Source organism: Macaca mulatta, chromosome 4 (genome assembly GCF_049350105.2).
Source record: "Macaca mulatta isolate MMU2019108-1 chromosome 4, T2T-MMU8v2.0, whole genome shotgun sequence".
NCBI lineage: Eukaryota > Metazoa > Chordata > Mammalia > Primates > Cercopithecidae > Macaca > Macaca mulatta.
The window spans coordinates 72,605,463-72,632,011 of record NC_133409.1 but is presented as its reverse complement, the minus strand read 5'-3'; the positions used below and the strand labels follow the sequence as shown (position 1 = coordinate 72,632,011).

At 39.1% G+C, this 26,549-nt stretch overlaps 1 long non-coding RNA gene across 1 annotated transcript in view; it reads right to left on the bottom strand.

Annotated features, from left to right (window-relative positions):
- Positions 1-819: 819 nt before the first annotated feature.
- LOC144340723 (uncharacterized) overlaps positions 820-26,549 on the bottom strand; it is a 33,474-nt gene continuing 7,744 nt past the window's right edge. Inside the window, exons 2-6 of the long non-coding RNA XR_013417006.1 lie at positions 19,785-19,874; positions 19,100-19,176; positions 7,711-17,164; positions 6,094-6,324; positions 820-4,238 (exon numbers count right to left, since the gene is read on the bottom strand). This is a non-coding gene — a long non-coding RNA (uncharacterized LOC144340723). The remainder of the gene's footprint in view (positions 4,239-6,093; positions 6,325-7,710; positions 17,165-19,099; positions 19,177-19,784; positions 19,875-26,549) is intronic.

Here is a 26,549-nt window from a genome sequence, read left to right as displayed (position 1 = left end):
TATATTTTTCCAAAGCAGATAAATTTACACTGTGTAGAAAAATAAATTGCATAAAGTTTTTTGGTATTAGAAGTGTTTTGAGCCAGTAATCCTGTTTCTTTGGCTTTTTACCCTTTGACCATTGCAATCCTATCTCAATAACTTTATTTTAGGAAAATAATGGATGCAACCAAGGTGCACACACGAGACTTATTAATAGCAAAAAATTAGAAGTAACCTAAGTGTTCAATAATAACATTAAGTAAATGGTTAATGGAAAAAATACAATAGGAAAAAATGTAACTACTGAAATCAAGTCCGTGAGTAACATTTAATTATTTTGAAAGACATGCTCAAGATATAATCTTAAGTAGCAGATTGCAGAAGTTTATGTGCAGCATATTCTGTCTTCCACGGATTATGTTCAAACTATATTTAATTTGAAATATGTCCTGTGATTTTCAGTTTTTCAGCAAGAATGTGAATAGCTATATTACATTTATACACATTAATGATTTTTGAAAGATAAAAATATGATGATAAAATCAAAGGGAAATTACTTTTTTCTTTGAACATAATTTTGTAAAGATGAATTATAAACTTGTTTCTGATTTTAGGTAGCCTCAAGCGTACATACCTAGGTTTAGTCACCACAATTGGCAAACAAGAATGAGTGTCTCATAATTATAATGACAGAAGCATTTACTAATTAATATTTATGATGGAATATAGTCAGTGGTAATTTAAGAAATGACTACTTGAAGTTACTTCAAGCAACACCACCACAACAGAGGTTTTTATGTTGAAAACATCTCAAAAAATAGTAAAATCTGGTAGCATGAGAAGGTAGGAGGAAGAGTCTCATGCTCAAATACACTCTACAATTGAATTAACACTGTCTCTGATCTTTCAGGATTGATCTGCTTTTCATGGAAAAATTATATTTTTCTGAAGCTACTTCTAAATATTATTTCAATTGCTTGTCTTTTCGTGTACTTAAAATTATATATATTATGTAAAATCATTTATATATTTGCAATCAAATCAAACTTTCAGTTTTTTTTTTTTTTTTTTTTGAGTCGGAGTCTTGCTCTGTAACCCAAGCTGGAGTGCAGTGGTGTGATCTCGGCTCACTGCAATCTCCATCTCCCGGGTTCACACCATTCTCCTGCCTCAGCCTCCCAAGTAGCTGGGAGTACAGGCGCCTGCCACCATGCCTGGCTAATTTTTTTCTATTTTTTTGTAGAGACGGGGTTTCACCGTGTTAGCCAGGATGGTCTCGATCTCCTGACCTCATGATCCACCTGCCTCGGCCTCCCATAGTGCTGGGATTACAGGCATGAGCCACTGCACCCAGCCCAAACTTTCAGTCTTATATCTGTATGGCACAAAGACCTACAAAAATTAGTTACATTGTAAATAGTATGGAGTTCGACTAAAGGTTTATGACTTTTTTCAAAGCCAGCTTTAGGGGCAAACAATCTGTGCAGTCATACAAGGTTAGAATGGCCCCATCCTTGGTTGTACTTTTTCTGATGTGGTTTGCCTGTGTCCCCACCTACATCTCATCTTGAATTCCCACATCTTGTGGAAGGGACCTGGTGGGAAGTTATTGAATCATGGGGCAGGTCTTTCCTGTGCTGTTCTCGTGATAGTGAATAAGTCTCACGAGATCTGATGGTTGTATAATTAGGAGTTTCCCCAAACAAGCTCTCTCTTTTTGCCTGCTGCCATTCACGTAAGATGTGACTTGCTCCTCCTTGCCTTCCACCATGATTGTGAGGCCATTTTAATAATATAGATTCTTTCTACCCATGACCATGGAATGTTTTCCATTTGTTTGTGTCATCTCTGATTTCTTTGTGCACTGTTCTGTGATTATTATTGTAGAGATATTTTGCTTCCCTTCTTAGCTGTATTCTTAGGTGTTTTATTCTTTTTGTGGTAATTGCGAATGGAAGTTTATTCATAAATTGGCTCTCGGCTTGCCTGTTGGTGGTGGATATAAATGCTAGCATTTTTTGTACATTAATTTGATATTCTGAGACTTTGCTGAAGTTGTTTATCAGCTTAAGAAGCTTTTGGGCTGAGACTATGGGTTTTTCTAGATATAGGATCATGTCATCTGAAAACAGGGATAGTTTGACTTCCTTTCTTACTTTTTGAATGCCCTTTATTTCTTTCTCTTGCCTGATTGCTCTATCCAGAACTTCCAATTCTATGTTGAATAGGAGTAGTGAGAGAAGGCATCATTGTCTTGTGTTGGTTTTCAAGGTGAATGATTCCAGCTTTTGCCCATTCAGTATGATATTGGCTGTGGATTTGTCATAGATGGCTCTTACTATTTTGAGGTATGTTTCTTCAATATCTAGTTTCTTGAAAGTTTTTAACATGAAAGGATATTGAATTTTATTGAAAGCCTTTTTTGTATCTATTGAGATAATTATGGATACAGTAACCAAAACCGCATGGTACTCATGCAAGAATAGACACATAAACCAATGGGACAGAATAGAGAACCCAGAAATAAGACTGCACATCTACAATTATCTGATCTTTAACGAACTTGGTAAAAATAGTTAATGGGGAAAGGATTCCCTATTCAATGAATGGCGCTGGGATAACTGGTTGGCCATATGCAAAAAATTGAAACTGGACCCATTCCTTACATCATAAACTAAAATTAATTCAATATGGATTAAAGACATAAATGTAAAATCCAAAACTACAAAAATCCTGCAAGACAATCTAGGAAATACCATTCATGACATAAGCATGGGCAAATATTTCATGATGAAAATGCCAAAAGTAATTGCAACAAAAACAAAAATTGAAAAATGGGATCTAATTAAGCTAAGGAGCTTCTGCACAGCAAAAGAAACTATCAGCAGAATAAACAGACCACTTGCAGAATGGGAGAACATTTGTGCAAGTTGTGCATCTGACAAAGGCCTAATATCCAGCATCTATAAAAAACTTAAACAAATTTAAAAGAAAAATCAAACAACCCCAGTAATAAGTGGGCAAAGAACAAACACTTCTCAAGAGAAGACATACATGTGGTCAAGCATATTTTAAAAAGCTCAATATCACTGATCATCATCAAAACCACAATGAGATATCATCTTACACCAGTCAGATGACTAGTATTAAAAAGTCAAAAAAGATGCTGGCAGGTTGTGGAGAAAAAGGAACACTTATCCACTGTTGGTGGGAGTGTAAATGAGTTCAACCATTGTGGAAGACAATGTGATGGTTCCTTAAAGACCTGAAGTCCGAAATACCATTTGACTTAGCAATCCTACTGTGTCCAGAATTAGTTCCTTCCAGTAAGTTCTTGGCGTCACTGACTTTAAGAATGAAGCCGCAGACCCTCGTGGTGAGTGTTACAGTTCTTAAAGATGGTGTGTCCAGATTTTGTTCCTTCAGATGTTCAGATGTGTCCAGAGTTTCTTCCTTCTCGTGGGCTCATGGTCTTGCTGACTTCACGAGTGAAGCCACAGACCTTTGCAGTGAGTGTTACAGCTCTTAAAAGTGGCATGTCCAGAGTTGTTTCTTCCTCTGGTGTGTACGTGATCTCACTGACTTCAGGAGTGAAGCCGCAGACCCTCGTGGTGAGTGTTACTGCTCATAAAGGTAGTGCAGACCCAAGAGTGAGCAGCAGCAAGATTTAATGTGAAGAGAGAAAGAACAAAGCTTCCACAGCATGGAAGGGGAGGGGACCCGAGTGTGTTGCCGCCGCTGGCTTGGGTGGTCAGCTTTTATTCCCTTATTTGGCCCCACCCATATCCTGCTGATTGGTTCATTTTACAGAGCACTGATTGGTCCATTTTACAGAGCGCCAATCGGTCCATTTTACAGAGTGCTGATTGGTCCATTTTACAGAGTGCTGATTGGTGCATTTACAACCCTTCAGCTAGATACAGAGCGCTGATTGGTGCATTTACAATCCTTTAGCTAGACACAAAAGTTCTCCAAGTCCCCATCCAACCCAGAAGTTCAGCTGGCTTCACCTCTCAATCCCCCCTCTAAACAGGACACCCCAACTGCTGTTGGGAACTGGGCAATGACCACTCTAGTTAATTCCTGCTGGATTGGGGCAAAGAAAGGGCCTTGCAGTTGTAGTGTTCTCCAGAGAGGAACTCTATAGGTCAGTGAAAGGGCCAGCAGGTCGGTCCAGGGGTCCTTGGTAGAAGTTGTTAGTTGAGCTCATTTGGGGTTCCATTTGTAAGACCATCTGTAGCTTGATGGCCTCGATCCTAGAGGAAACAAATTTGACAAGGAGGTTAAAAAATACAGGATCCGAAGGCGAGTAATAGCAAGATGGCTGCCATGGGACCTAGAAAGGGGAGAAGCCATGTCGCCCAACTCCAGAGGTTGGTATACGAATTTGAAAGGCATTGTCTGATTTCAGAAGCCTTTTCCTGTAAATGCCAGGTGGCATCTCATACTATCCCTGACTGATTAGTGTAAAAACAACACTCTTCCCCTAAGAAGGTGCAGAGTCCTCCTTTCTCAGCAGTGAGTTGGTCTAGGCCTCAGCGGTTTTGGAGAGTCACTGCTGCCAAAGTGTCTTTTTGGGATTGTAGAGTAAGGATAGATTTCGTTATTTCTTGCAAACTGAGAAATCCTTTGAGAGTGTGTGGTAGTAGGATAATGAAGTAGATCAACTGCTTATTCCGGTTCCTGTAGCAGTAGCCATTCCTAATCCTATAAGCAGGGGTATTAGTTGTATGGTTCTGCGCTGACGGGCTTGAGCTTTGAGGGGTACTGATAGGGTCTGATTTCCTGGAGCAATGTTAATGTTGGGACTTAGAAAGACTAAGGTGCAGGTGCCTGTCCAGTTGGTGGGGAAGCAGATATATGTTGATGTTCTACATAAGAAGAATACACCTTGGCTGGGTAGACAGAACTGGTTGTGTACGTTAAAAAGGTGTGTGAGTTTGTTGTTTTCACTTTCCCATACTCCTAGAGTACTTGCCAAGGTAGCTCTGGTGAGCGGCTGGAAAGGGCTGTTGGGAGCAAACTGAGTGGCTCCCTGCGTTCTATTTTCAAATTGGAGAAAAAACCATTTTGTATCTACTAGGAACCATTCAAGAGAGTGATTGAAAGAGGGGATGAGAAGGCATTCACTAGTGGTGGGGGCGCTGCAGCAGGGGTCCAGGGGTGAATGGTCATGCAAGGAGTATGTTTGCCATTACAAAACCTGTACTGTTTGTTAAGCAGGGAGGAGGCGATGATTTTTGGAGGCCCTGAGAAGTGGACAAGCCATCTGAATGGAACTGTTTGGGTAACTCGGAAGTTACTATGATCAGCTGGGGCCTGAAGTTGTAGGGTGTAATTACACTGATGGGGTAGTGAGTGCCCCAGGGGCAGGTCTGATAACAGATTGAGTTGGATGCATAAAGGGGCTTGGAAAGTTAAGATGGTATTCGTAGTTACAGGGCTCTCTATGGGCTTTTTATTGCTTGTGTGATAGGTGAGGTTGGAAATGTAAGAACGTAAAAGGTGGATTGCACATCCTGTTAGGGTATTCTTGGTCCTATCAGAGATGGGGAAGTTGGCTAATGATTGCATATTTAGAAGCCAGAAAGGGTCTTTTCTTTCACAATAAGGGTGGTAGGTTAAGTTGGTAAAGACCCAATTTTTTGCAGGAATGGGAGTGGCAATGTAAGCAGAGGCTGATAGAGAGATACAAAGCCAACAGTCATTTGCCAGGGAAGGATTGGACTGGTTTAACAGAGAGTGGGTTGAGAGACTTGTAGAGGTAATTAGGAGCTAGTGGAAGGGGAGGGGTGATTGTGTGAGTTATCCAAGGAAGCAGGAGGGATAGGCAAAGAGTAAATAGGAAGGTAAAGAGGGTGCTCTGCAAGGCGAGATCATTTTATTCAATCTGAGTTAAAGGTAGGAGTAAATTGCTGTCAGAAGGAAGGATGACAGAAAGAAGGTTGATGTGATTATTATTTTCATCCCAGCAGGAGCTACAGTATATAGCCCTATCGCAGAGAGTATGGTTAGTATGCTGCTTAATAATATCATGAAATAGTAAAAGGATTCCATTAAAGGGACAAGGAGAGGTGTTAAAGATAAAGATTATGTAGGTTTTCACTTAACTTTTTTAAGGAGGAAGGGGTTTTTCTTCAGGATCAGTGGTAGGAGCCTTTTTAGTCTGGGATGTTTCCTTCTGAAATAGGAGATGCAAGTCCTCCAACAGTTCGCAGGTGTATCGAGGCTGGTCTGGTTGACCTTGGGACTGCTGAGCTGATGTTCCCGCAGGTTCCTCAGGGGGTGTCCAAAATTTAACTCCGGTGTGGTGAATCCAAGATTGCACTCTTGCCACCTTAACTGCAGTGGGAGTAGGGAGGATTACCGAGTATGGTCCTTCCCACAAAGAGTCCATAGATGGGGAGGTAGAGGGGAGAGATTTGACCAACACTAGATCTCCTCGTTGAAACAACTCTGTTCCCCTTTCTCTGTGACATCCTTCAGGTAGGTTTTTAAGGTTTTGTTGATATTTTGCCAAAGAAGTTATATCTTTGACCAAGTTGGCCATCTCCTGATCAAGTAGGATGTCATTTTTGAGAAAAAGGTCATCCATACAGCATTTCATATGGACCGAGCCCCATTTTGTGAGGAGACAAAACCGCCCATGGTTTTGGTTTGTTTCAACCCCTGCCCAAGAACCCGCAACGGTCCCTGGACCCTGCTGATCGGAATAGTTGCACTCACTGACACAGCAGCAGAGACACTAGTTTTCCTCCTAGACCACAAGGAGGACCGAGGAAGGTCAGATTTAGTGGCCCTTACTGACACATTCTCGAAAACCTGCACCCTTGCCTGTGCTCCTAGACCACAAAGATGACTGAGAAAAATCAGATTTAGTGGCCCTTACCGACGCATTCTCGAAAACCTGTTAGAGTCCTAAGCATTCTCCTGTTAGTACTGAGACTTTACCTCTGGCCTATAAAGAAGTTATGCCCCAAAAATGAAGTGGAGGGCCATACCCTGAGAGAGGGAAGGGATTTCCAGGGTTGGAAGAGTGATGCCTTTTGTCCTCACTTGAATAGGAAGGATATCATTTCTGAAGCTCCCCATATCCTAGCTTCAGGAATAGTTTTTGTTAGGCCTGCTAGTCTTAGGAAGGATCCTAAAATTCCAGATAGTCCCACCCCCCTGATGGAGCTTTGGGCAAAAATTATGTCTTTTTGATTGGTGAGCCTGGGAGCCTAAAGAAGGGAACAGAGTCCTGAGGTTTATACTAGAAATAATTCTTATAGGAGAAACTAGAAAAGCACCAGAGACAGGGAGTGGTTTTTAGAAGCAAGACTAGCCTCGTTCAAAAGAGCGAGAGGAAGTTTGTCTGACAGGCACTAGGACCCAGGAGGCAAGGGTCAGGATAGAGAGGATAGATGGGCGAGTCTTGCTTGGGCGACATGACTTGGAGAATTCTGCTCATGGCTGCAGGATCAACCAACTTGTTTTTGGGACCCCTCAACTCAGCCCGGAAGTATAGGAAAAGCAGAATATGGTTCCAGGCAAACCAATGCTCCCAACTCTGAAGAGTCAGGGGTTATTAGAGAGCCCTTTCCCAGAAAGCCTGACACCCGTGTCTTTAGTCTGGCAGCCGTGCTAGTCGCTTTTAACTGGCCGACAGGTGTCCGGTATTTAGCCCCAAAATTCTAGGGAAAAATAGGACAGAATAGCATGCGAAAGGGGTCCGATGGTACTCACTGCTTGGCAATAGGTGTTAATCCCTTCATGGTCACCAAAATGTGTCTGGAATTGGTTCCTTCTTGTGGGTTCTTGGTCTCACTGACTTCAAGAATGAAGCCGTGGACGCTTGTGGTGAGTGTTACAGTTCTTAAAGATGGTGTGTCTGGACTTAGTTCCTTCAGATGTTCACATGTGTCCAGAGTTTCTTCCTTCCGGTCGGTTCATGGTCTCGCTGACTTCAGGAGTGAAGCCACAGACCCTCATAGTGAGTGTTACAACTCGTAAAAGTAGTATGGACCCGAAGAGTGAGCAGCAGCAAGATTTATTGTGAAAGCTTCCACAGCATGGAAGTGGATCCAAGTGGATTGCTGCTGCTGGCTCGGGTGACCAGCTTTTATTCCCTTATTTGGCCCTGCCCACATCCTGCTGACTGGTTCATTTTGCAGAGTGCTGATTTGTCCATTTTACAGAGTACTGATTGGTGCGTTTACAATCCTTTAGCTAGACACAGAACGTTGATTTGTGCGTTTTTACAGAGTGATCATTGGTGTGTTTACCATCCTTTAGCTAGACACAGAGGGCTGATTGGTGCATTTACAGTCCTTTAGCTAGACACAAAAGTTCTCCAAGTCACCATCCAACCCAGAAGCTCAGCTGGCTTCACCTCTCACTACTACTGGGAACACCAACCCAGAAGTTCATTCCATATAAAGACACACGCATGTATGTGTTTACTGCAGCACTGTTCACAATAGCAAAGACATGAAATTAACCCAAACGCCCATCAGTGATAGACTGGATAAAGAAAATGTGGTACATATACACCATAGAATACTATGTAGCCATAAAAAAGAACAGGATCATGTCCTTTGCAGGGACATGGATGGAGTTGGAGGCCATTATCCTTAGCAAACTAATGGAGGAACAGAAAATCAAATACCACGTGTTCTTATGAGTGGGAGCTAAAGGATGAGAACACATGAACACATAGAAGGAAACAACACACACTGGGGCCTATCAGAGGGTTGAGAGTAGGAGGATGGAGAGGATCAGGAAAAATCACTAATGGATACTAGGCTTAATACCTGGGTGATGAAATAATTGGTACAACAAACCTCCATGACACATGGTTTCCTATGTACCAAACCTACACATCCTGCACATGCACCCCTGAACTTAAAATAAAAGTTAAAAAAGAAAAGAACAATTGAAACTGGCCTAAGCCAAACAAGGACAATTTTGGGAGGGACATATATCAGGTGTTTTCAGGGCAAGTGTAATTCCGGGTGATACTTTATTCAGGCAAACAAGCATATTTAAAAAGCTGATGGGTCAGGGTGTGTTATCTCAGTGCCAGGTGTTCTGAGGCTCATCAGCACTCAGGTTTTGGAACCAAGATGGCTACCAGCACCTTCTGGCCTGTGTCCTCTGTTGCTCTTTTCAGGAAGGAAGACTGTCTTCTTTAAACCTTTAAATCAAAGTTCTGGACTTCATTCTGGTCGGCTTAAGTGAATCAACCTCTAAGAAAGAAAAAGTAAGGATGGAAGAAAGGAGGGGAGGGAGGAAAAGAGAGGGAGGGAGGGAGGCAGGAAAGAAGGAAGGAAGGAAGAAAGAAGGAAGGAAGGAAGGGAGGGAGGGAGGGAGGGAAGGAAAGTCTTTAAGACTAAGGAGGGGAATGTAATGATGCTGATTAGCCTAGTGTTGAATAGAGGGATGCCTCTAAAGACAGTGTGGGGCTGGCTTTTCCTGAAACTGCATCACACAGAAATGAATGACATGAGGGCACTTCTACCAAAACAGGAAATGGATACTAGATGGGACAAATTTTTTCTGATGACTTTACAGAGAAATTAGAAGTTTATTACAAAAATGAAAAAGCATAGTTATTAATTTTATTAGTGAAAACTGAGAGAATGGAAAAGAATATATAAATTATTTCTGCATACGTTTGCTTTAAAGTGTCTGCTGTGTAGCCAAAATTCAAATATTTGATGATTGATTGACCAAAATGATTTAATAAGCTAGAATGGATTAATTTTCCAGACAAAATAATACAGCAAGATCAACATAGTCCTCCAGCTGAGAAGAAGATATTCTATTAAGAAAAGTTGGAATAAATACATATAAAGGCTTTGCCAGTGTAAATTCAAGGTGTTTAGGGATTTGGGGTATCTGTAACACCACTATTGAAGGTGTGGTGGACATTCAATTACTTTGTACAAAGCAATGAGGAGCCACAATGCCGAATTGTTCTTTCTCTTGCAAACTAAAATTAGAGGCAGCTTTTCTTCTTTCAATGAAACTAAAGGCTGCATCATTTGTAATTCAGGCTAGCAGTATTATTCCTGGCCAAGTCTTATTGACTTTCCTTTCCAGTGACATTATTTTAATTAACCACTAGGACAAAGCAAGTTAAATGCAGACTAGAAGAGTGGTTTCATGATGAAGTCAGGGTCATTTCCAAAATACAGTCTGTTCTCAATGTACATTATCATTGCCATTTCCCGATAATTCAATGTGTCTAATTTTGGTTTGATCAGTTCAAACTTATAAGACGATATCCCAAAGTAGAAAATGATTACATCTTTTAGAAAAATATAATTTTGATTTTGTTAAAGAGTAAAGCATATGCTTTATTTCAATGTCGATATAGTCATCTTACAATGACGTAAGAACACAAATGCAACTGTGTGATTACTAAGGCATAATAGAGGAAAGTATTCTTTCTCAGGCCAAATGATCAAAGTGGGGAGAATGAAATCAATAGAAAGGTAAAAAGGAGAAGTCAATGATCTTTATAACTTTATGTAAGAGAGCAACTGGGAACTTTGGTAGTTAGCATATTTCTCTGTCTTAAATGAGTGAATAAGCACTCTAGAAGAAAGGAAATTATTCATCCCACACACATAGTGGAGAGGAATTCAAACACTTAATTTTCTCCTTTCAATGCCACAGTATACATAAATATTCTCTGATCTTTCCTATACTTCCTGTTTCCTTCGTGTTAACTTAACTCAATTGAAACAAATACTTTCTCTTCAGAGAAGATGGAAATCCTAAACTTAAATCACGTTTTTGATCATTTCAAAATTAAAACCCTGACTTGACCAGCAGATATTTCGGGGTTTGGGATTCAGAGTGTAGGAATCCAAAAGATGTTTGACTACTGGACAAGACCAATGTGAAATTGTACTGGAAAGAGAAACTTTATTAAAAATTTATTCCTTGGTTATTCATTCAACAGATACGTATAGGACACATGGCTATATGCCAGGCATTGTGCTGAGACATAAGTAAGAGTTTCCATCCCTAAGGAATTTTCAGTTTAGAAGAGGGAAACAAACATGCAAACAAGTGTAAAAACAAATTATAGATGAAATTAATACAACTTTTAATGGAAGACAACAGAGGAACTTGGCTTTTATATATAGAAATAAAGAAAAATGTTCAAAGAAGATGCACATGACTTTATTTTTGGGGGGATGGTGTCAAGTAATTAGGAGTTTGAAGGAGAGACGTTTTTCTTTCCTCTCTCAAGGGTTCTCTGCTTCTCTTATTATTATCAAGCAACGATTGTGTTAGTGTCAGCCACAGAAAAAAAAAGGCTTCAGTAAAGGGTATTCCAATACCGCCAAAAATGTACTTTCATCTCCCAGCACAGAGATGACAGTCATTGAAAGTTGGATGAATAAAGGAATTAATAAATACATGAAATGCCTTTGCTTTCTAGAAGCTCAGAGTGTCTAAAAGAAGCATGAATTAGACCTCATCAGATTATTGGATAAGTTGAACTAACTCTAGCAGATGATGGAAAAGCTTCACAGAAGACTGCGAGTCTTAAAGGATGAGTTTATCAGGTGGAGGAGTAAACGACTCTTTCAGACAAAGGTAATGGGTGTATAGAATCATGGAGAAAGGACTTGGTGTGTTGGAGGGTTGATGTGGCAAAATTTAAGAGTTCATGATAGGAGAAGAGTTGTTGATGTGGTTGATCAGGTTAAGATAAAGAAGAGACTCGTTTGCATGTAATGCCAAGAATCAGATGATCACCATATAGAGGTTTCTAAAGGAAGGAGCATTCTGTTTTTGTTTTGTTTTGTTTTGTTTTCTGAGATGGAGTCTCGCTCTGTCACCCAGGCTGGAGTGCAGGGGCGCAATCTCGGCTCACTGCAAGTTCCGCCTCCTGGGTTCGCACCGTTCTCCTGCCCCAGCCTCCCAAGTAGTTGGGACTACAGGCATCTGCCACCACACCCGGCTAATTTTGTTTTCGTATTTTTAGTAGAGACGGGGTGTCACCGTGTTAGCCAGGATGGTCTCGATCTCCTGACCTCATGATCTGCCCGCCTTGGCCTCTCAAAGTGCTGGGATTACAGGCATAAGCCACTGTGCCCGGCCAGGGAGGAGCATTCTTTGACATTTTATGGCTCTCATTTATCAGGCTGCAACTCTGTACCCCTGAAGATTCTGCTTCTTCATTCACATGCTTTATCTCATTCCTTTCCTCCATGACAGTCTAGTGAAATCATTTTTTTAAAAAATCTCTGTTTAATTAAGGGGTAAAGATTGGAGAATATAACAACTTTCCAAATATCACATAACTAGTAAGAGTCAGTGGAGTGCAAATCACCACAAAGTGACATCTGCGTATGCAAAGCTTTCACCTGTCTGTGGAGGCCTGGGGTAGACCAGTGGAGGCAGATATGTTATTGATTGAGCTGACATTTTCTTTCCCTGCATACTGCATTTATAGCTGTCATCACTGTTTCTGCACAGGCTTTTCTTTTCTGACAGTTTATAGTGTACATCTAATCCAAATCCCTCCATGCTGCCTTAGGCCACAGCTCAAATGGCTTTATCATTTTAAACAACGAGGTACAACGCTGCTCTGCACAGAGACGAGACGTTTTCATCTACATTTTAATTTCATCTCCTGGTAGGTTCCCATGTGAACAGCACCTTTTACTGGGTCTGTTCACTATTCATTTGTCAGTGTGATGAAGTATGCCTAGTGTTTTCCACCTAATCTTTATTTCTCTTATTACTTGGTCACCCACAACAGCTCCAGCTGTACATGAAAAGACAAGAATGGTGATGGTTCACTGATTTTTAGATGAATGTGTCTTCACAATGGCAATCAAATTAGGAGAATTAGAGGACGAGGGTTTTGTCTTGAGAATTCATTTGCATAGTTGGATCTGTGTGTGTGTTTGTGTCTGTGTGTGTGTGTGTGTAGTGGGTTATTTGAAGGGCTTTTATCATTATAAAATTATAGTCAAAAATATATTCATTAAGTCTCCCCTCCCAATTTTCAGAGAACAGTCTGCAGTCTTGAAATAAATATTTTACAACACTTTTTCAAGATATGGCAGCAAAGAGTTTGATAAAGGTTATCTCCAGGTGAGAGTCAATAAATCGTCAGACCTGAGCAGCTGCCAGATCTCGATTCCTCTTAGAACTGATCTATTAAACTGATCTATTAAACCCAAAGCAGGGCCTCTGAGAATAAAGGACTCTCAGATCTTTACTAACATGCTGTGTTCTGAAACTTCATTATATCTAACGACATGTCACTTACAATACTTGCACTTTGTAGCAAGGGCAACATGCCATTTATTTCAGCTCCATTAATCTGTCAAACCTGACAGCTTCTGGGCTGTAGTTAACCTTTGAAATTAATGATGATGAACAAATGATAAGATAAGCATATTTCCAAGGTGTTTATCAGATCTTCTTTAGAAGATAATGTTTTCAAACAGTTCAAAATCTCTATTTACAAAAGGTATGTTGATTGGAGATTGTTATAATTTCTTACTGTCACATTTTCCAAGATAATATTTGGTAACACTGAATAAGGGGTTGAAAATCTGAGCTGTTTCGTATACTAGTCATGTGGCTCTGGATAAATCAATAAATATTTCTGAACAACTATTTCTCTTTCATTTTTAAGGGATATAATGATTTTTACCCACTACAACTGTGGTAAAGATTAAATGAAATATTACTTGTGAAAACCTTAGAGAACTAAATAATGCTAATTAAAGGTAAGATGCAAATATATGACTTCCTTGAGACTCTTCTCAATCAAGAACTAATCGCTCATGTATTTTTGGTTTCAGTCCTTTCTTACCATAAGTAGATTATTTCTCATTTTCATATTAGTGTTAACTTTGTGTATTTTCCTAAGTATTTCAATTTCATCAAGTTGCTTGAGGGCAGAGTCATCTTATTTATTTTGATCTTTAAAAATTAATTCTCTTAGTAGACATTTGTGATGGTTAATATTGTGTCAACCTGATTGGACTGAAGGATGCAAAGTACTGTTCCTGGGTGTGTCTGTGAGCGTGTTGCCAAAGGAGATTAACATTTGAGTCAGTGGACTGGGAGAGGCAGACCCACCCTCAATCTGGGTGGGCACCATCTAATCAGCTGCCAGCACAGCTAGCATAAAATCAGGCAGAGGAACTTGGAAGGATTAGAATGGTTGAGTCTTCTGGACTCCATCTTTCTCCCACACTGGATGCTTCTAGCCCTCAAATATCGGACTCAAAGTTCTTTAGCTTTTGAACTCTTGGACTTACACCAGTGACTTGCCAGGGGCTCTCAGGTCTATGGCCACAGACTGAAGGCTGCACTGTCAGTTTCCCCTGCTTTTGAGGTTTTGGGACCCAGACTGGCTTCCTGGCTCCTCAGTTTGCAGATGGCCTACTGTGGGACTTCACTTTGTGATCATGTGAGTCAGTTATTAGAGAACCCTGACTAATACAGCACTGTTATAACAAAGAGTGGGTTGTATTAGTCAGGATTTTTCAGAAAGACACCACCAATTAGATAGATAGATAGATAGATAGATAGATAGATAGATAGATAGATAGATGAAAGGGGACTTATTAGGGGAATTGACTCACATGTTTATGAAGGCTAAAAAGTCCTATGACAGTTTATCTGCAGATAGCTCTTAGATTTGCCCCTTCGAGGGATTTTATAGGTCCTGTAAGTGTGTTTTATTTATTTATTTTATTCTTTTCTCTTTTGTCTCCTCTGGCTGTTTTCAAATAGCCTGTCTTCACGCTCATGAATTCTTTCTTCTGTGTCATCAAGTCTGTTATTAAAGGACTCTGATACATTCTTCAGTATGCCAATTACATTTTTCAGCTCTAGAATTTCCCTTGATTCTTTTTAATTATTTTAATCTCTTCGTTAGATTTATCTGATAGAATTCTGGATTCCTTCTCGGTGTTATCTTGAATTTCTTTGAGTTTCCTCAAAGCAGCTATTGTGAATTCTCTGTCTAAAAGGTCACATATCTCTGTTTCTCAAGAATTGGCTGCTGGTGCCTTATTTAGTTCATTTGGTGAGGTCAGGTTTTGCTGGATGGTGTTGATGCTAGTAGATGTGCTTTGTTGTCTGGGCATTTAAGAGTTTAGGATTATTACAGTCTTCACTGTCTGCGCTTATTTGTAGCTGTCTTTCTTGGGAAGGCTTTCCAGATATTTGAAAAGACTTGGGTGGTTGTGATTGAAGCTGCTTCTGCTTTAGGGGGCACCCCAAGCCCAGTAACACTGGGTTTCCTGCAGACTTGTAAAGGTACCGCCTTGGTAGTCTTGGCCGTGATCCGGGATAATTCTCTGGATTACCAGGCAGAGAGTCTTGTTGTCTTCCCTTACATTTTCCCAAACATACAGAGCCTTTTTTCTGAGCCACCTAAAGCTGGGGTGGAGTGACATAGCACCCCATGTGGCCACCATCATTATTTGTGCTCTGGTTCAGACCTGAAGCCAGCACAGTTTTTGATCTTGTCCAAGGCCTACTGTAACCACTCCCTGGGCCCTGGAGCTCTACAACTGGCAGGTGGTAAAGGCCAGCCAGGCCTATGTCCTTACCTTTTGGGATGTGAGGTCCCCCAAACCCAAGGTGGGTCCAGAAGTTAGGGACTAGAGTCAGAAACTCAGAAGTCTACCTGGGGTTCTATTGTATTGTAGATGAGCTGGCACTCAAACCACAAGATACAGTCCTTCACACTCTTCCATCCTCTTTTCAAAGGCAGAGGAGCTCCATCCCATAGCCACCACCAACCCTGGCCACAAGGAATACTGCCAAACTACCACTTATGTTCCCTTAATGCCCAAGGTCTTTTAAGTCAGCTTGTGGTAATGCTGCCTGGCCTGGGACTCACCCTTTAGGGCAGTGGGCTCCCTTCTCACCCAGGACGTGTCCGAAAATGCAATCCAAGAGTCAAGTCCTGGAATGAGGAACCCTAAGAGCCCACTTGGTGCCCTACCCCCTTGTGCCAGTGGTGGTACCTGAAGCCAGCAAGTCTCTCACCAAAACCTTTGATGTAGTCCTTGGGTGTCACTGCTGGTTATTCAAGGCCCAACAGCTCTTCTTTAGTTAGCGGGTGACGAAGGCTGGCAAGACTGGGTCCTTTTCTTCAAGGCAGTGGGTTCCCTTTTGACCCCAGGTGTGTCTAGAAATGTCATCTGGGAGGTAGGGCCTGGAATGAGAGCTTCATGACTCTGAACAGTGCCCTCTCCTGCTGTGGCTAAGCTGGTATCCAAGATGCAAGACAAATTCCTCCCCACTCTTGACTCTCCTCTCCTCAAGTGGAAGGAAGGGATCTCTTTTGGAGCTGCAAGCTATGCAGCTTGAGATCAGGGGAGCGGTGATGCCAGCACTCCCTTGGCTGCACCAACTGGCATCTCAATATTTCCCATGCTTCCTCTACAGTCCACTGTCTCTGGGCCTTTTTCAGCCCCAGGACTTGCCTAATAGTTGCAGTCTTTATGGCCTAGACTGCCTTTTAAGTTTACTCAGAGACCAAGAGCAATTTGACCCCCAGTGGCAAGGTTTGTAGGCACTCAATTTTGGACTGCTGAGATTGGCAGTTCCCCTCTGGCTACTTCTGGTTTAAATGCTCTCTTTGTGTGTGGCCATCAGGTGAGTTTGGTCCAGGTTTCGGTTCTGCTCTAACAAGATAGCACTGATTTCAATGCCTCACCATTGCTGTGTTCTCTTCCCCCAGCACCCAGAGAGGTTCTCTGTACCACACCCCAATGTGGCGGGTAGGAGAGGGGCATTGGTGATTCAGGACTGTTATGTCTATCTCTTCAGTGCCTCTTTCATCAGTATGAAGTTAAAACCAGGTGCTGTGAGTGCTCACCCGATTTTTCTTAGGAAGGTGTTTTCTTTGTGTGGATAGTTGTTAATTTGGTGTCCTGTGGTGGGGACAATTGGTGGAGGCCTCCATTCCTTCATCTTGCTCCACCTCTTTCACTGTGCTTTATTTTTAAAGCACATCTCTTTTTAACATTTCCAACACAGTTTTCATCACTGTGAGCTCTGTCACCTCACAGTCAAAATGGTTTCTAAAAGTACAAGTTGGGTCTATTTGCAATTTGATACCTCATCAGTGTATTCACACAATGTCCATCTCGTGATCAGCTGCTTCAACAGTCGGTTGTCCTAGGTGCCTATTCTTGAAAGCAAAAGAAAGGAATGGAATCAAAACAGCGAAATTGGAACAGGAATATATACACACACACACACAATGTACATCATATACACACATATATCTATATATCTATGTATATCCCTCATCCCTGTTCATATATATTTTAATGGCTGGGCATGTAGTAAGCAATAACAACACTATCTCTCAAAAAATATCCCTACATTTTTGGAAACTAAGTTACCCAATTTCAAATTATCTATAGTCGAAACAATAAATCAAATGGAAATTAGTAAATATTTTAAAGTAAATAAAGAAGAAAACCACAGTATATCAGAATATGTGGGATGCCACTAAAGCAGTATTTAGTGGGAAATGCACAGCACTAAGCACCTACTATGGTTTGGATACTGTCCACTTCAAACCTTATGTTGAAATTTTATCCTCAATGTTGGAGGTGCGGCCTGATGTGTTAGGATCATGGAGGCAGATCTCTCATGAATAGGTTAATGCTCTCCCTTGGGGGTGAGTGAGTTCTCACTCTATTGCTTATCATGACAACTGATTGTTAAAAAGAACCTGGCACCTTCTTCTCCACTTTGCTTCCTCTCTCACCATGTGATCACTGCCTGACTGGCTCCCCTTTGCATTCCATCATGACTGGAAGCAGCCCAAGGATCTCACAGATGTAGATGCCAGTGCCATACTTCTCACACAGCCTGAAGAACTGTAAGCTAAATAAACCTGTTTTCTGTATAGATTACCAAATGCAGGTATTCTTTTCTAGCAAAACCAAATAGACTAATACAGCACCTATGTTAGAAAAGAAGAAAGATTACAAATTAATGACCTCAGTTTCTACTTTAAGAACTAAAAAAGAACAAATTAATTCCAAGTTATGCAGAAGAAAAATCATAGTAATGATTAAAGTCAGTAAAACACAAAAGAGAATATCAATAAAATTTTGATCTTCTTTGAACAAATAAGGAACATTAATAAAACCCTAGCCAGATTGATCATGCAAAAAAGAGAAGATATTATTTTTACCATTATATATGTGTGTGTGTGTGTGTGTGTGTATATATATATATATATATATGTATATATGAGAAAAAACTCTACATTTCTACAAATAGTTAAAGAATAGAGACCATGGGGTATGGTGAAATAATACTATGATAATAAGGATAGTAAGAGAATACTATAGACAACTTTATGCCAGTAAATTTTACAATGTAGCAGGAAAATTTTTCTTAAATAATACAAACTAAAAAGGTTCACTCAAGAAAAATAGAGGCAACTCAAATAGTTCTATGTTTATTATAAGCTTTGATTTTTAGCTTAAAACATTACCACAAGGACAACTCCAAACCCAGATGACTTCCCTGGTGAATTCTACCAAATATTTGAGAAAGAAAGAACACCAGTTCTACCCAAAGTCCTTCAGAAAAATTTTAGAAATGAAATGCTTTCCACACATTCTTTGAGGCTAGGATTACCCTGATACCAAAGTTAGACGAAGATATCATAAAAGAGAAAATTACAAATATCTCTCACAATTCTAGATACATTTTCTGCAATATTTTGTAAAGTGAATCCAACAATATATTAAAAGGTAATATATCATAACAAGTCGTTTTTTCCCCCAGAAATGCAAGATTGGTTTACCATTAGAAATCAAGCAATGTGACTCAATATATTAACAGACTGTATTAGTCCCTTCTCGCATTGCTATAAAGAACTACATGAGATTGGGTAATTTATAAAGAAAAGAGGTTTAATTAGTTCACAGTTCTGGAGGATGCACAGGAAGCACGGGGAAGCCTCAGGAAACCTATAGTCATGGCGGAAGATAAAGAGGAAGCAGGTATGTTTTATATGGCCAGAGAACAGAGAAGGAGGAAGAGGGTGAAGAGGAAGGTGCTACACACTTTCAAACAACCAGATCTCATGAGAACTTACTCACTATCACAAGAACAGTAAGGGGGTAAATCCGCCCTCATGATCCAATCACCTTCCACCAGGCTCCTCTTCAAACACTGCAGATTACAATTTGACATGAGATTTGGGCAGGGCCACAAATTCAAACCATATCACACACTAAATTAGAAAAAATATATAGTCATCTCAAGAGATTGAGATAAAGCATTAGGCAAACTTCATCAACTATTCTTGATAAGAACTTTTAGCCATCTTAAAAGATAATCAGGCTGTTTTATTTCAATAAAAGGCATACAAAAAAAACCCTGCAGCTAACATTATTCTTAATTGTGGAAGACAGAGTGCTTCCCAGTAAGATCAGAAACAAGGCAAAAAATCTGCCATAACAACTTCTATTCAACCTTTTCTGCAGGTTATAACATGTTCAATAAGGCAAGAAAACATTTTTTAAAAAGTCTACATTGGAGAAACAGTACAGTTGTCTTCATTTGCAAATGATGTAATTATCTCCATAGAAAATTGTATGGCATGTGCAAAAAACTATTGGAATGAATAAATGAGTTTAGTATGGTTGCAGGATATAATATCAATTATACAGAATTGATTGTAATTTAGAATATTAGCACAAACATTCAGGAATTGCCATTTAAAAAAATACTATTTGCAATACTACAAAAAACTGTGTGTCGGGCACTGTGGTGTGTACCTGTTGCCCCAGCTACTTGGGAGGCTGAGGCAGGAGGACCATCTGAACTCAGGTTTGAGATTAGCTTGGGCAACATAGACGGAACCCCATCTGAAAAACAAAACAAAAATAAACAGACAAAAAAGAAAAAAATGAATTGTGAGATACTTATGACTAAATACACTATGAGTTGTGTAAGACCTGTGTATGAAACTAAAAAACATTACTGAGAGAAATTGAAGAAGACCTAACTAAACAGATATACCATGATTATGTATCTGAAAATTGTATTTATCCATTTCTTGACTTACACAGCAACACGATTCCAAAAATATATATAGTAGATTTTTGTTGGTATATTTGACTCATATAAATGCAATGAATATTGAATAGCCAAAAGAATTTTCAAAAAGAAGAAAGTTAGAGGGCTAACACTACCTGACTTCAAGGCTTATTATAAAGCTATAGTCACCAAAACAGCATGGTATTTGCATCAAGATAAAGTAGATTAATGGAACAGAATAGTCAGTTTAGAAAAAGACGTGTGTGTGTGTGTATAGACAATTGTGTGTGTGTGTGTATGGTCAATTGCTTTTCAACAAAGTTGCAAAGACAACTTTGCCTTTCCACAATTCAGTAGAGTAGGGACAGTGTTTTCAAAAACTGCTTTTTAAACAGCTGAATATCCATGTGTGGAAAAAAGTGCCCCCAAACAAAACCAAACAAAAAATACTCAATCCATTCTTTGCACTACATACAAAAATTAACTCAAAAGTTAAGAAAGAAATTTATGGAACAAATAAGAACTTTTTACTTTGTAAATTTTTACTTTGTGAAGTAGGATCCCTAACAGGTATTAGAGGTTGCCATTATTGCATTTTACTTATTCTCAGTCACATTTTTTTCATTTTTAAAGACGTCTTTGAAATCAGCTTGTGATTTAAAATTGATGGCTACTTACAGTTACCATCAATCAGGTGGTAGTCACAGCACAGTTGTCACTTCCTTCATACGTGCAAATTTGATCATAGTTATGATGTTTTAGGTGCAGCCCAGGTATTAATATATCTTAATATAACCAATATAACATTATTTTAGCCATATCTAGTGTAGGAAATCTCTCTTTGAGTTTATACTTGATTTTTGCCAACAATTGCAAATTATTCAGAGCTAACTTTTGTAAGATTGGGCATCTATCTGGGGAACGTTTTATGTCAAAAGGTGATATAACTATAACGAGAGAGTATGTCTTGTGTGATGTATAAACTTACCCTAACAGTAATTCCAAAAGAACAATTCTAACATGTTTTGTGCAGTATCGGACTAAATTTGAATCTGCATTCAGAGCCTCAAGAAGAGAGAAGTTTGAAAGACAGCATTCTTTGTGTACTAATATGCTGATGTGTACAAAACATATTACTTTAGAATCTTAAGAAGGAATTATAATAATTATTAATTTTATCCAACTAATGTATAATGACTGACTACTCCAAAGGATAATGCTAGTAACCATAAGGAAGCAATAATAATTAGTAATAGTATCAATCTTGGATGAAAACAATACATTTGAATAATAGTTTTTAGTGGTTGAATATTAAGAGGTACATATTACCTCATTTAATTGCTATAACAACCCTGTGAAAATGCATTATTATCATAATTTTCTAAGAGAGTCAGTGGAGAGCTGGGTTAAATGACTTGCCTAGGATCACTCAGCTAGAATTTGGCAAAACTCAAAATGTACATTGATATGACTAGTGAAACTTCCTCTAATGTTGCCTTCACTTATGTCCTTAAGCAGCTGTCATTTATTAAGGGAACAAGTGCTAAATGCCATGGAAAATGTGGAAACACATGGCCACAGTTGTCAGAAAGGGATCACAACTAGGGGAAGGTAAGAGGAATTTTCAAGGAGTTAAAATTTTAGTTGATTAAAGGAGTAAAAATTTAGTTAAATATTGAATTATTTTAGCAAGTAGATTTAGAAGTAGGAGACATTGTATTTGGAGGGAACTGTAGAAGGTTAGACATAGAGATAGTAAAACACACGGCAGGTTGCAGATATTGTATATAACTAAGTGATTTTTTTAGCCTAAGCCTATGCAAAGGAACAGAGAAAATACACCTAGAAAGGCATGTTAGGAACAATCTTGGAGGACTTGATTACAAAGGTGAGGGCTTCTTGTCTATTTCATTAGTTATATATGGAAGAAAATATGAGCCTTACTGTGCAAAGAAAGGATGTGTTAACAGCTGAGTTTTATTTAAGAAGACTAAGCCTGGCACGGTGGCTCATGCCTGTAATCCTAGCACTTTGGGAGGCCGAGGCAGATGGATTGCCTGACCTCAGGAGTTCAAGACCAGCCTGGGCAACATGGTGAAACCCCATTTCTACTAAAAATACAAAAAATTTGCCTTGCGTGGCAGCATGTGCCTGTAATCCCAGCTACTTGGGAGGCTCAGACAGGAGAATCGCTTGATCCTGGGAGGCAGAGGTTGCAGTGAGATGAGATCGCACCATTGCACTCCAGCCTGGGGGACAAGATTGAGACTCTGTCTCCAAAAAAATAAATAAATAAATAAAAGAAGCTTAATATGGCATTTGGGTATAGACTGGATTAAATGGGAGCAATAAATCAAGAAGAAATATTAGACAGCTGAGCTATGATGATGGCTTTGAGGATAGAGCTAAAGGGATAATAAATCTGGAGAGAGAAAATAGAGAGAAAGAAAGGACCATGAGAGAGAGAAACTGATTTTTACTAGATGGCATCTATTCTTTAAGGGTTTATGAAAGCTAAATTCTAATGAGGAATAACTGATTTTGCCCATACACACAAAACAGTATCCTGTCAAAATTGAGAATAATCTACTATTTTAAGGAGTATGTAGCTTTTACAGAAAACAGAGTTATTAATACACCTTGATCAACTGATCAATCTCTTTCTCTATCGCTCTCTCATTCCATATTTATATCTATCTATATCTATATCTATATCTCCACCCATCACCCATCTGTCATCATCTATCCTTTGCCTTTGGCTTATTCATTAAAGGCTGAACTTAGTGCTAGACAGATTTCATTTTCTCTGAAATTTCTAACATGGACATGAGCAAAATTTCTGTGCTAAACCTAAATTTCCTCATATGTAAAAACAGGATTATTAATGGTCCTTTCAAATAAGGTTATTATGATTAAGTGGAATAATACATGTACAATTCTTAGCAAAGTCTTTTGTAATAGTCACCACTTAAAAAATATGAACACGCATACATACACAGATTTACAAATGTATAAATATGTTTGTAGACTGGCTATCAATTATGTTGTTTATTTTGTTTGGGGACTAGCACAGTACTTCCAATGACAGGTTATTGAAAAGTTTATCCTATGGGAAGAGTTAATGTGTCATGCCTTGTCAATCCTTTTTCATTTCCTTTGATGGTTACTTCCAGCCTAAAGCCTCCTGAATTCCCTTGATCTTCCGTAGGAGTATCATTCTGGCACCATCTGTCCATTTTTCTTGGTACCAGGAGACCTTCCTAATTTATCCTTTTCATCAGCGGAGTCAGGTTTTATTCTTGGGCTTGATTCTCTTAAAATGATAACTTCATGTATGTTTAAGTGGGTTATAATTGCTTAATGAGTTACTTTTTTCAGATAAGTGATTTACAATTAACTGAAATTGTTAATGGGTTAAGCTGATGGTTCTCAATGTTGAATATGTGTCAGAATCATCTGACGGGAATACAACACAATTTGTTGGGTCCTAATCCTGGAGTTTCTGATTCAGTAGGCCTCGAGTGGGATCTGAAAATATGCATTTCTAACAGGTTCCCAGGTGATGTCGATGATGTTGGTGTCAAGACCAAGCATTGCGAACCACTGGTTTAAGCCAAAGGGATATTATTAGAAGTTTAAATCATCACAACTAAGTTACTAAAGGAGACATTTGGTAGTAAGAGAGACATTCAGTATTGCTTCAAGAAAATAGGTGGAAATAACTTCACAGTCAAGTAACTTATACTATTAACAAAAAATGTACTTTTGTATTGGAAAGTCTGGAACATTTTTTTTTCCATAGTTAGTCCCTAGTTTCTTTATTCCACAGAAATTTCTGTGTATACGTACAGTACTAACTTCTCAAAATCCACATGCACCAGCAATCTACTGCCTAGTCTCAAATACATTTTATTTAGGCTTACATTTCCTTTGTAAAGGTGTGAGAAATCTAAAGCTAATCCCTGTCCTTTGGGCCTCCTTGATGATCAATATGTTGCCGCTAGGATGGGAAGGAAGAAAATTGCCACCTCTATTGGAGTTGGTATACCCTACAAAACAGGACTACTAGCCAGACATCCCAAACCCTAGTGCTGGTTGTTTTTTTGAGTCCTTGGTGAACGCAGATGAAATGAAAGGGAAATTCATGTCATAGGATGACCTTAGTATTCTGCATGCCTCAGGTGATTCTGTTTCTGTTGAATTTTTCACATAATGACTTTAATTTTCTACTTTATTTGCATACATATGCCGGGCCAGACTCCAACAGCTGAGGTCCTTCAGATAACCAGCAAGAGTATCTTGGAACAATTGGCAATTGCATGGAAATTCATGTTTTGAGTAATTATATGCACCGGTATCTAACAATATGTGTACTGACGTACTCATTTGAACAAATTATGAATAACTGCCCCAAATTGCCCTGAGATTTTCTCTGCTGAATGCTCCACAAGTTGAGTTTCAGTGCAACACAATCTTTGCTTCAAGGCTTCCTTTTGGTTACTGAAGCCTGCTGACAATGGTTCCTCTGCGCTGTCTGTCACAGTGCACAGACTCCTGTCTCCTCTTCCTGCACATTGAAGCTCCTTTATTCTTCACAGCACACTTCAGTGTCTTACCTTTTCTCCTCCTGAAACATTTCCGTCTTTGTGAAATCTCATTCGAGTATTTCTTAGTATGACATGCTGTCTTGCTGCACATCCGTATTTTGGCACAATTTGTCATTCTAAAATAGGCTATTCTTAATTTAGCTTTAGCTTTTCTTCAGTGTTTTCATTTAATTTCTTATCAATCGTATTACCTATCAGAAAGTTGGTAGAGATGTTAAAAAGATATTATTTGAAACAGGTGGCTGTAAGATTTAGATGCACACACTCCCCTGGCCTTTCTCACTTTTTTATTCTTTACTTTTCCTTTTCTCTAAACCCAACCCGTTTACGTAAGCAGTGCTTCATTGCACCCGAGCCCCACCTGAGTCCCACCTGAGTCCCACCTGAGTCTCTTTTGTGCTTCTTTTCCTAGGTGTAATGGAAATGTCATAGCCATTCATGATCTAGAGTCAACAATGCCAAAGGACAGGTGGTTTTGAAACATCTGGAATCTGATTAACTCTTTCCTCTTCTTTCCATGCGTCTTATGGATTTGTGTGAGTATATGTTGGCAGGTCACAGTGAGTTATAAAAATAAAGATATGCTCAGCATAAGAGAAGATTGTGGAAATAAATTAAGTAAAAGCTACTGAAATCCCAGGTTCAGTGTGCAACATTTTTGAAATGCTAAAGGTAAAATTAGACCACAACTTCTTAGGGTTTACATTAGGATTTTTTTTTTCTAAATTTGTGCTTTCTTATTTTACTGTCTCTGATTTTTCATCTTTGTTTCCCCTAGTGGTCACTGAACAATTTTATTTTCAGGCATCACAAGCCCATCAGTGGGAGGTTTAAATTTTTTATTTTTCATTTCCTGTAGCATATATTAATTCTTCCAATTCTAAGGATGAAGCAAAGTGTCACATAAGACCTTGGTGACAGAAAATTTGAAAATCTCTTGTTAGAACTAAATGAAGAAAATCTTCCAGGGATTTCAGGCGATTTCATAGAGGACAAGGATTATAAAGCAGAGAAATAAAATTTTGATTGACCACCTGAAAAACAAATAAAGATATCACAAACATTTCAAAATTTAAAGGAAAAAAAAAACAAACCTCTTGATTGAATTGTTTGGTTGGGGTGTAGGAGATTTGATGATCATGACGAGAGAGAAAAGGATTTTGGTGGAAAGCTTCCATGTTGAAGTGGAAAGAGTCAGCTACAGTGAGTGTTTATGCTTTACTCATATATGTAATTAGGATTCAGAATAATGCCTGGGACTTAGCACATGTTGCTTGAATGAATGCCCGTTAGATTAAGATAAGAGGGTGTTCACAGGACTGCATATTGCATCCCTCTGACCCTGAATATCCCTGTTATTACCACAATCTTAACAATTTGGGCTCTTGCTTGTTGGACTTTCTGACTTACAATCTTGTCTGATTCTAATTTGCTTTCTCCTTCTGAACAGATAGAGCTTCCTAGCATATTTTCTCATCCTGATTAGCATTTCCTCCACCTTTAAAGGCTCCATAGTACTTCAAGAAAATAAATCCAGGCTTCCTCCTGAACTTCAAACTATAGCTTGAATTATTTCCATCTACGTGATCCACTGCTATGTTATTCTTCCAAAAAACTGTATACTCCTAGTCTAGCAGATTTTCTATTGCCTTCTATACATTACCATCTTTTTAACTTATCCCACTTGAAACAGTGCCTCATGTATTTTTCTCCTTTTATCTAATCACTTCAAAGAACAGCTTAACTGTATTGTCTTATTAAAACCTTCCTAGTTATTGCAACTCACCTTAGTAAAATTTTTCTGAAGTCTAAAATCCTTACTGCCTGTAGTACTTTTTGTGGTCACTTTTGTGCACATATGTGTCGTACCTTCAAAAAACTTAACTATTTATGGAA